The sequence below is a fragment of the Somniosus microcephalus genome, chromosome 28, assembly GCF_052327205.1.
Source record: "Somniosus microcephalus isolate GS21.2 chromosome 28, FLI_Smic_1.0, whole genome shotgun sequence".
NCBI classification, from domain to species: Eukaryota; Metazoa; Chordata; class Chondrichthyes; order Squaliformes; family Somniosidae; genus Somniosus; species Somniosus microcephalus.
The window spans coordinates 32,897,544-32,905,962 of NC_141014.1; positions in this window are offsets into that span (position 1 = coordinate 32,897,544).

Genomic DNA, 8,419 nt, shown 5'->3' on the forward strand with positions numbered 1-8,419 from the left:
AGACCCAGAGGTGACATGAGGAAAAAAAAAATTACGCAGCGAGTCGTTGTGGTTTGGAATGCGCTGCCTGAAAGGGCGGTGGAAGCAGATTCAATGGTAACTTTCAAAAGGAAATTGGATAAATATTGGAAGGAAAAAATTGTACAGAGCTATGGGGAAAGAGCAGGGAGAATGGGACTAATTGGACGTCTCTTTGAAAGAGCCGGCACAGGCACGATGGGCCGAATGGCCTCCTTCTGTGCTGTATCATTCTATGATTCGATCTCTGCTGGAATATGCATGCGTGCCGATGTGAGGTGGGGGCATGGGCGGACCCATGCAATGGCCCCTCCCCTCTTTATGGAGTTGTATAGCCTGCCGACACTCCCTGGCAGATTCACCAGACTGATACCTGGGATGGCAGGAATGACGTATGAGGAGAGATTGCGTCGATTGGGCTTATACTCGCTGGAGTTTAGAAGAATGAGAGGGGATCTCATTAAAACTTATAAAATTCTAACAGGACTAGACAAACTAGATGCAGGAAGGATGTTCCCGATGGCCGGGGAGTCCAGAACCAGGGGCCACAGTCTAAGGATAAGGGGTAAGCCATTTAGGACAGAGATGAGGAGGAATTTCTTCACCCAGAGAGTGGTGAACCTGTGGAATTCTCTACCACAGAAGGCAGTTGAGGCCAATTCATTAAATATATTCAAGAAGGAGTTGGATATATTTCTTAAGGCTAAAGGGATCAAGGGATATGGGGAGAAAGCAGGGACAGGGTACTGAGTTTGGATGATCAGCCATGATCTCATTGAATGGCGGAGTAGGCTCGAGGGGCCGAATGGCCTACTCCTGCTCCTATCTTCTATGTTTCTATGTCCACGTATGGAGACTTGGCACTTGGCTGAGGTAATGGAAAGGCAGTGTGGCACCTCAGCACAGGTCAACACCTGCAGGAGAGAAGGGGGCCAGAAATATCTATCCTCAGTGACGCCATCAGCTATCACTCCTTAAAAATATTAAATAAAGTCCAAAATGGTTGCAAAACCCATGAACGTTAATTGCACAGAAGAGGCTAGACATAGCTTAAGCTGATGTCAACATATTGTGTCTCCACATTCTCACCCCGAGAATTATTAATGTTTTTATTCTTCTAACCTTGGGCCGCATAAAATGTAAATAATTCAGGAGAGAAATAGCATGTGTCAAAATGTTCTACCTCTCCTGATGCTGATTGTATATCTGTTCTCGGTAAGCATGGGAAGTTGGAAAATGGGTTTTACAGGCACCTGATTGGTTCAGTGGTCTCCAAGGCGACAGGAAGCTCATAACCAATTGTAACTGCTTTTGTGCAGCGCAAAGTAGATTTTTGGTGCGAAGTTTAACCCTTCGGTGTCCCCATTTCCAAGGGAGTGCCTATGTTTCCCTCCCTAATTTATTCCCCCGTTCCTCTCCCTGATGCAGCCGCCCAGCCAACCGAGTACCTCACTCAATAGGGCCTTTGTCCATATCTGGACCAGGCCAGTCAGTGAGGCAATGACACTGACTTGATCCTGACCTCACTCAATATCTACACACAGCGGCTTTTCAGCTAAGGCCGCTCGGATCTGTCCTGCTCCCCCCCCCCACCGCCCCCTGACCCGCTCCCCCTCCCCCCCGCCCCACCGTAGCTCAGGACCACTGATTTGCATATATTTGCGGCCTGTTTGAGACCGCTTTTAAAAATTTGGGCAGTCGAGCTTACTGTCCCTTCTTCCCCCTCCCGCCCCACCAACCTCTGACCTTTGCGATCTTCTTCAGCCCTATGTTCCTGTACTCTTAATACTCTGGCCTACAGTATGCCCACTTGGCTCCATCGTAGGTCTCTCTCTTTTCTTTACTCCGCTGTCTGTCTCCGTCCCTTTATTCCATTGTATGGCCCCCTTACTTTACTCCACTGTATGTCTCCCTTTCCTATATGCTCTACCACCGAAGAGGGAAGCTAAGAAGGTAATCCCGAGGGAGATGGACAGCGAGGGAGCTGTGCCCTGTGCCCATTAACAGACTGTCGTGATTTCCAAAACTGGCATCTTACAAGGTTTCTGGAACAGAACAGACGGGATCTGCGCGTCCTCCCTGGGGGAAAAGAGCAAAGACATCAACTAACCTGCAGTTTTCAATTCCTGGGGCCCCATTACAGACATGGTGCATCAGTCTCCAGCCGACACAACAATTGTGTTTTCTTTACCCCTTCGGAACAATTGCATTAATTTCAGTCATTTCTCGCCGCCTTTTCACGTCGGCAGCTGGTTGGAAGATGGCGTAGAATCTACAGCACAGGTACAGGCCATTCGGCCTAACTAGTCTGTGCTGTGCAGGAGAGCGGAAAACTGCTCCTTTACAGCAAATGTCAGATACGTTCCTGGGAAGTAAATTGGTCAGGTGGGCAGAACAGTGGCAAATGGAATTCAATCCGGAGAAGCGTGAGGTGATGCATTTGGGGAGGGCTAACAAGGCAAGGGAATACACGATAAATGGTAGGACACTGAGCAGTGTAGAGGAACAAAGGGACCTTGGAGTACATGTCCACAGATCCCTGAAGATAGCAGGCCAGGTAGATAAAGTGGTTAAGAAGGCATACGGAATGCTTGCCTTTATTAGCCGTGGCATAAAATAAAAGAGCAGGGGGGTTATGCTTCAACTGTATAAAACACTAGTTAGGCCGCAGCTAAAATACTGCGTGCAGTTCTGGTCACCACATTACAGGAAAGATGTGATTGCACTAGAGAGGGTACAGAGGAGATTTACAAGGATGTTACCGGGAGTAGAGAATCTTAGCTATGAGGAAAGACTGGATAGGCTGGGGTTGTTTTCCTTGGAACAGAAGAGGCTGAGGGGAGACCTGATTGAGGTGTATAAAATTATATGGGGCCTAGATAAAGTGGATAGGAAGGACCTATTTCCCTTAGCAGAGGGGTCAAAAACCAGGGGGCACAGATTTAAAGTAATTGGTGGAAGGTTTAGAGGGGATTTGAGGGGAAATTTCTTCACCCAGAGGGTGGTTGGGGTCTGGAACTCACTGCCTGAAAGGGTGGTAGAGGCAGAAACCCTCATCGCATTTAAAAAGTACTTGGATATGCACTTGGGATGCTCTAACCTGCAGGGCTGCGGACCAAGAGCTGGGAAGTGGGATTAGGCTGGATAGCTCTTTGTTGGCCTGCGCGGACACGATGGGCCGAAAGGGCCTCCTTCCGTGCTGTAACGTTCTATGATTCTATGAAGTCTGTTTTGAGGGAATGTCTCACAAGTTCCTCAATTTTTTAACCCCAAAAGGAAGCCCTGATTTTAACCGTACCCGCCCCGGCCTGGCGGGTACTGGGCGGGATCGGCTCGGACCCGGGTCGCCAACTCTGGTTGGCCGTATTCCTGGAGGGTCCATCACTTGACCACCCGCCTCCAGCCGCCCCACCCGGTCAAACAGCCTTTCATCCCCCCCACCCCCCCCACCAATCTTCCAATATTTTTATATCTAATAAACAGAAATACTCAATGGGAAAGGAAACGATACAATTCTTTTTAATGCCCTTTTGACTTTTCTGTTGAGCTGCTCCCGGCAGTGTCCAACAGATTGATCTTTCATTCTTGGAGGGTTGGCAACCCCAGCCTCGGATGCCCACCGTACAAAATCGGGCCTGGTGTGAAACCAATGTCTGACCCCATCCCTCTCGTTCCCACCAGTTGGATTAGGTGAAAATTGGGGCTACAGTTTGTCTCCCTCCACCCTCCCCTCCAATTTTGTCCACTCTTCTCCTGAAGGCGCGAACTCCTGCTGTTTTCGCAGGTGCCTCGAATCAAAAATTCTCATCCTTGCGTTCAAATCCCTCCATGGCCTCGCACCACCCCCCTCCCTCCCTCCCCATCCTCCAGCCCTACGACCCTCCAAGATCTCCTTGCTCCTCCAGTTCTGGCCTCTTGTGCATCCCCGACTCCCTTCGCTCCACATCGACGGCCGTGCCTTCAGCTGCCTGGGGCCTAAGCTCTGGAATTCCCTCCCTAAACCTCTCCGCCTCTCCACCTCCCTCTCCTCCTTTAAGATGCTCCTTAAAACCTACCTCTTTGACCAAGCTTTTGGTCATCTGTCCTAAAGTCTCCTTCTCTGGCTCCGTGTCAATTTATGTTTGATAACGCTCCTGTGAAGCGCCTTTGAGGACAATTGTACTACGTTAAAGGGGCTATAGAAATGTACGCTGTTGCTGGTCAGGTGGTCATACTTCATGGGAGAGTCTAGAGAGCAAGCACCGTCGTGTCTGATCCTGCCCTCACTAGACAAGCATTGCAGCATGGGTTACTGGACAGTCATAAGAAATAGGAGCCATTCGGCCATTTGAGCCTGCTCCGCCATTCAATAAGATCATGTCTGATCTTCTACCTCAACTCCACCTTCCCGCACTATTCCCATATCCCTTGATTCCCTTAAAATCGAAAAATCTATCAATTTCAGACTTGAATCTACTCAACGACTGAGCATCCACAGCCCTCTGGGGCAGAGAATTCCAAAGATTCACCACCCTCTTGAGTGAAGAAATTTCTCCTCATCTCAGTCCTAAATGGCCGACCCCTTATCCTGAGACTGTGACCCCTGGCTCTAGACTCCCTAGCCAGGGGGAAACATCCTCCCTGCACCTACCCTGACAAGCCCTGTAAGAATTTGTACATGTTTCAATGAGATCAGGAGTGGAAAGTCGAGCTGATTCCCTGCCTTAGTCCAGAGGGACTGAGTCCAGTTGAGACTGCCCTAGTGCCACCTCAGCTCAGATCAGCATAGATCAAGAATGAACCTGCGAGTTGAATATCTGTGTGGCTCCGTACCACGCCAGGTAGTACAAACATCAAGTGAGCCACCGAGAGAGGTCTGTACCAACAAGCTATTAAGAATTATTGGGTAGAATGGAATGTCTACACCACTCAGGTTGGGTGTCGGGGCGGGGGGGAGAGGTTGTAAGCTGGAATTGAAGCCAGATATCAGAGGTGTGTGGGCACAGTGCACAATCCAGGTCCCCTTCTGAAGAGTAACAATGGTTGAAAATCCATTTCTGTGATGTTGGGGGGTGATTTGACCAGCCCTGGGGAGGCGGGTATGGAGGTGGGACTGCCGGGAAAATGGCAGAAACTGGGAGCGGGTACCGAACCCGCTCCCAACCCGCCTCCGTGCCGTCTTCCCGGGAGGCGGATCCCTGACTCGTGCATGGACCCATCTCCTCGAGGCGGGAAGGGCCAATTAACTGCCTGTTAACAGGTAGTTAAGAGGCTTATCCCCATTTTACCCCTGCAAGTGCGGGCTTCCCAACGGCTGTGAACCTCGCCAGGGTCAGCGAGGCGAGCAGTGGGTCTGCGGGGGTGAGAGGGATCGAAAAGTGCGCTGTGGAGGTGAGTGATGGGTGCAAGTATGGAGAGGTAAGTATGAGAGGTGAGTGTAAAGTGTTAGAAAAAGTTTACTTATCTTTGCTTCTTCCTGCAGGCTTCAACCCTTGGGGATCCGGAGGTGCCTCATCTTAACAGCAGAGATGACAGAATGGCTGCTGTATTCTCAGATGCAGCAGCCATCTGATTTCTGCTGAGGAGAGAGGTTTTGGTGAGTCTTTGTGCAAGGGCTCACCTTAGAACAGAGGTTGTCAGTGTTTGACAGCATCTCAAAGCTGTCAAACGCTGACAATTCATCTGTCAAAAATGTTTTCGACAGATGAAACGTCATACGCTGATGTCCTCTGTCACCGGCTTTCCCTTAATTGGCCAGCTAAGCCCGCAGGGCGGGCTTAACAAGGTCAATCAAGGGAAAATAGCGTGGGTTGGCCGGATGTCGTTGGGGGCGGGACTGAAACCCGACAACCAGCAGTCCCGCCTCCAGCACGTCTCCATTGAGAAAATCCAGCCTCTTTGTGATTAAATCTAGCCCAGTCAGGAAGGGACGAAGGCGATTCCAATTTGACCCCAAGTTCCAGAGATTAGAGGCCAGTCTGACTCGCTGGGCTGGGCGTCAGGTCTAATTTGACAGCATTTCAGTGGTTTGTGAATCTCTTGCATGCTCGCCCTCTCTGCTTGAGCAGGGGGAGCTGAAGGTGCCAGCAAAATTTTAATGATCTCAGGAAAGAGTGCAGGCGTGTCATCTCGCCCCAGATTGCACAACACTGTGCGCGAGTGCACACCTTTCTCTGTCTCTCTACCTCTGTGCTTCACTCACTGCCTCTGTTTCTCTCTTTCTCTGTGTTATGTATTGTGTGTTCTCCTCCCACCTGTGGTGGCGCTGTCACAGGAGATAAATGGTTGGGTATTCTCTCGGTTAAGTTTAGCTCTCTTTGTTCGGAACTTGCCAGAACTTCCTTTCCTTCCAATAAAGCACTTCATGTTTGAATCTCTGAGTTCTGAGTCCTAAATTGTGTCTAGGTAGAAAGGTACCGACACAACAAGTGGCAACGAGGAGCGGATGAATCTGCGTACGTCACGGGTGCAGTGAGTAAACAGAAAATTTAATTTGAAACGTGAGATGGCTACTATATTAGGAAACATCGGTGATTTTGATGAAAATGTGGAGCAATGGAGCGCATATACGGAACGTTTTGACTATTTTGTATTGGCGAATGCGGTGGCAAATGAAAAGGTCATGCCTACCTTTTTGAGTGTAATCGGGCCAAAGACTTTCAATTTACTTCGCAGCCTCGTGCAGCCAGATAAGCCAGGAACTAAAACATATAAGCAACTAGTGGAAATTCTTGGAGCACATTTTTCACCAAAACCTCTGGTTATTGCTGAGAGATTTAGATTTCACAAACGGAATCAAGAGGAGGGGGAATCAGTGACGATGTTTATTGCTGCTTTAAAAAGTTTGTCGGAACACTGCCAGTTCAAGGAGGTGCTGAATGACACCATTAGAGACAGACTTGTGTGTGGTCTGCAAAATGCAGCCACACTGAAGCGCCTTCTTACTGAGGACAACCTTACTCTTGAAAAGGCCATTGAAGTTAGTGTCTCCATGGAGATGGCGGAAAAGGAGGCTCACCAGTTGAGTTCAACAGGGAGAGTTCACAAGGTGTCGCCTGAGCCTAAAGGTGCGCGGAACGGCACATGTTACCGTTGTGGGAAAACGGGCCATCACGCTAATGACTGCTGGTGTACAGAGCTGGAATGCCGAAATTGTGGCAAAAAGGGTCACATTGAACGCGCCTGTAGAGGTAAAAAAAGAACAGACAGAGCTGGGAAGCATGGAAGCAAAATGTCTGTATTTGGACAAGAGAGGAAAAAGAGTGTTCATTCAGTGCAGTATGATGGAACAAGCAAAACAGAGGGGAGTGACACCTCTGAGGAGGAAGAGGTGCATATACTGACGGTTGCAGGTGGTTCAAATGGCTACTGGGTGTCACCACTGGTGGAGGGACAATCAGTGCGGATGGAGGTGGACACAGGCGCGGCTGTGTCCCTTGTTTCAGACACTGTCTACAACAAAATGCTAAAGCATCTTACCCTTCAGCCAACAAACATTGTGCTAAAGACGTATACCGGCGAACCTGTGGCCATGAGAGGCGTCATTGAGGTGACAGTTAAATTGAATGGACAGACTGCAAAACTGCCACTATATGTGGTAAAGGGAAATTACCCATCGCTACTGGGATGTGCGTGGCTAGAGAAAATCACACTGGACTGGCCTGCAGTCCGCATGATCTCAAAAGGGGAGTCAGGTCTGACTGCAGTGTTAAACAAACATGCAGAACTCTTCAATGGGGAACTTGGGAGCATGAAAAAGATCAGCGTGAGACTGGACATTAAACCTGACAGCAAGCCGAAGTTTCACAAAGCCCGACCTGTACCCTATGCAATTAGGCCAAAAGTTGAGGCTAACTTGGAGGCCTTAGTCGAGAATGGAGTCCTGGAGCCTGTGAGCGTGAGCAAATGGGCCACACCCATTGTTCCTGTCCTGAAAAAGGATGGATCTGTTCGAATCTGCGGGGATTTTAAAGTGACTATTAACCCGGTGCTGTCTGTGGAACAGTACCCTCTTCCCCTCATTGATGATCTTTTTACGGGCCTGGCCGGAGGGCAAAAGTTCAGCAAAATAGACTTATGCCAGGCTTATCTACAAATGCATGTCGATGACAAATCAAAGGAGCTGCTGACAATTGTGACACACAAGGGGCTATACAGGTACTGCCGCCTTCCGTTTGGAATTACGTCGGCCCCTGCTCTATTCCAAAGGGCAATGGATCAGATTTTGAGTGGACTGCCAGGAGTCCAGTGCTACCTGGACGACATCCTTGTCACTGGGACAAATGAGGAGGATCATCTTCTGAACTTGGATGCGACACTACAACGACTGAAAGAGTACGGACTCAGAGTTCGTAAAGACAAATGTGAATTCTTTCAGTCTTCAGTTGAGTACCTGGGGCATGTGATTGACGCTACTGGCCTG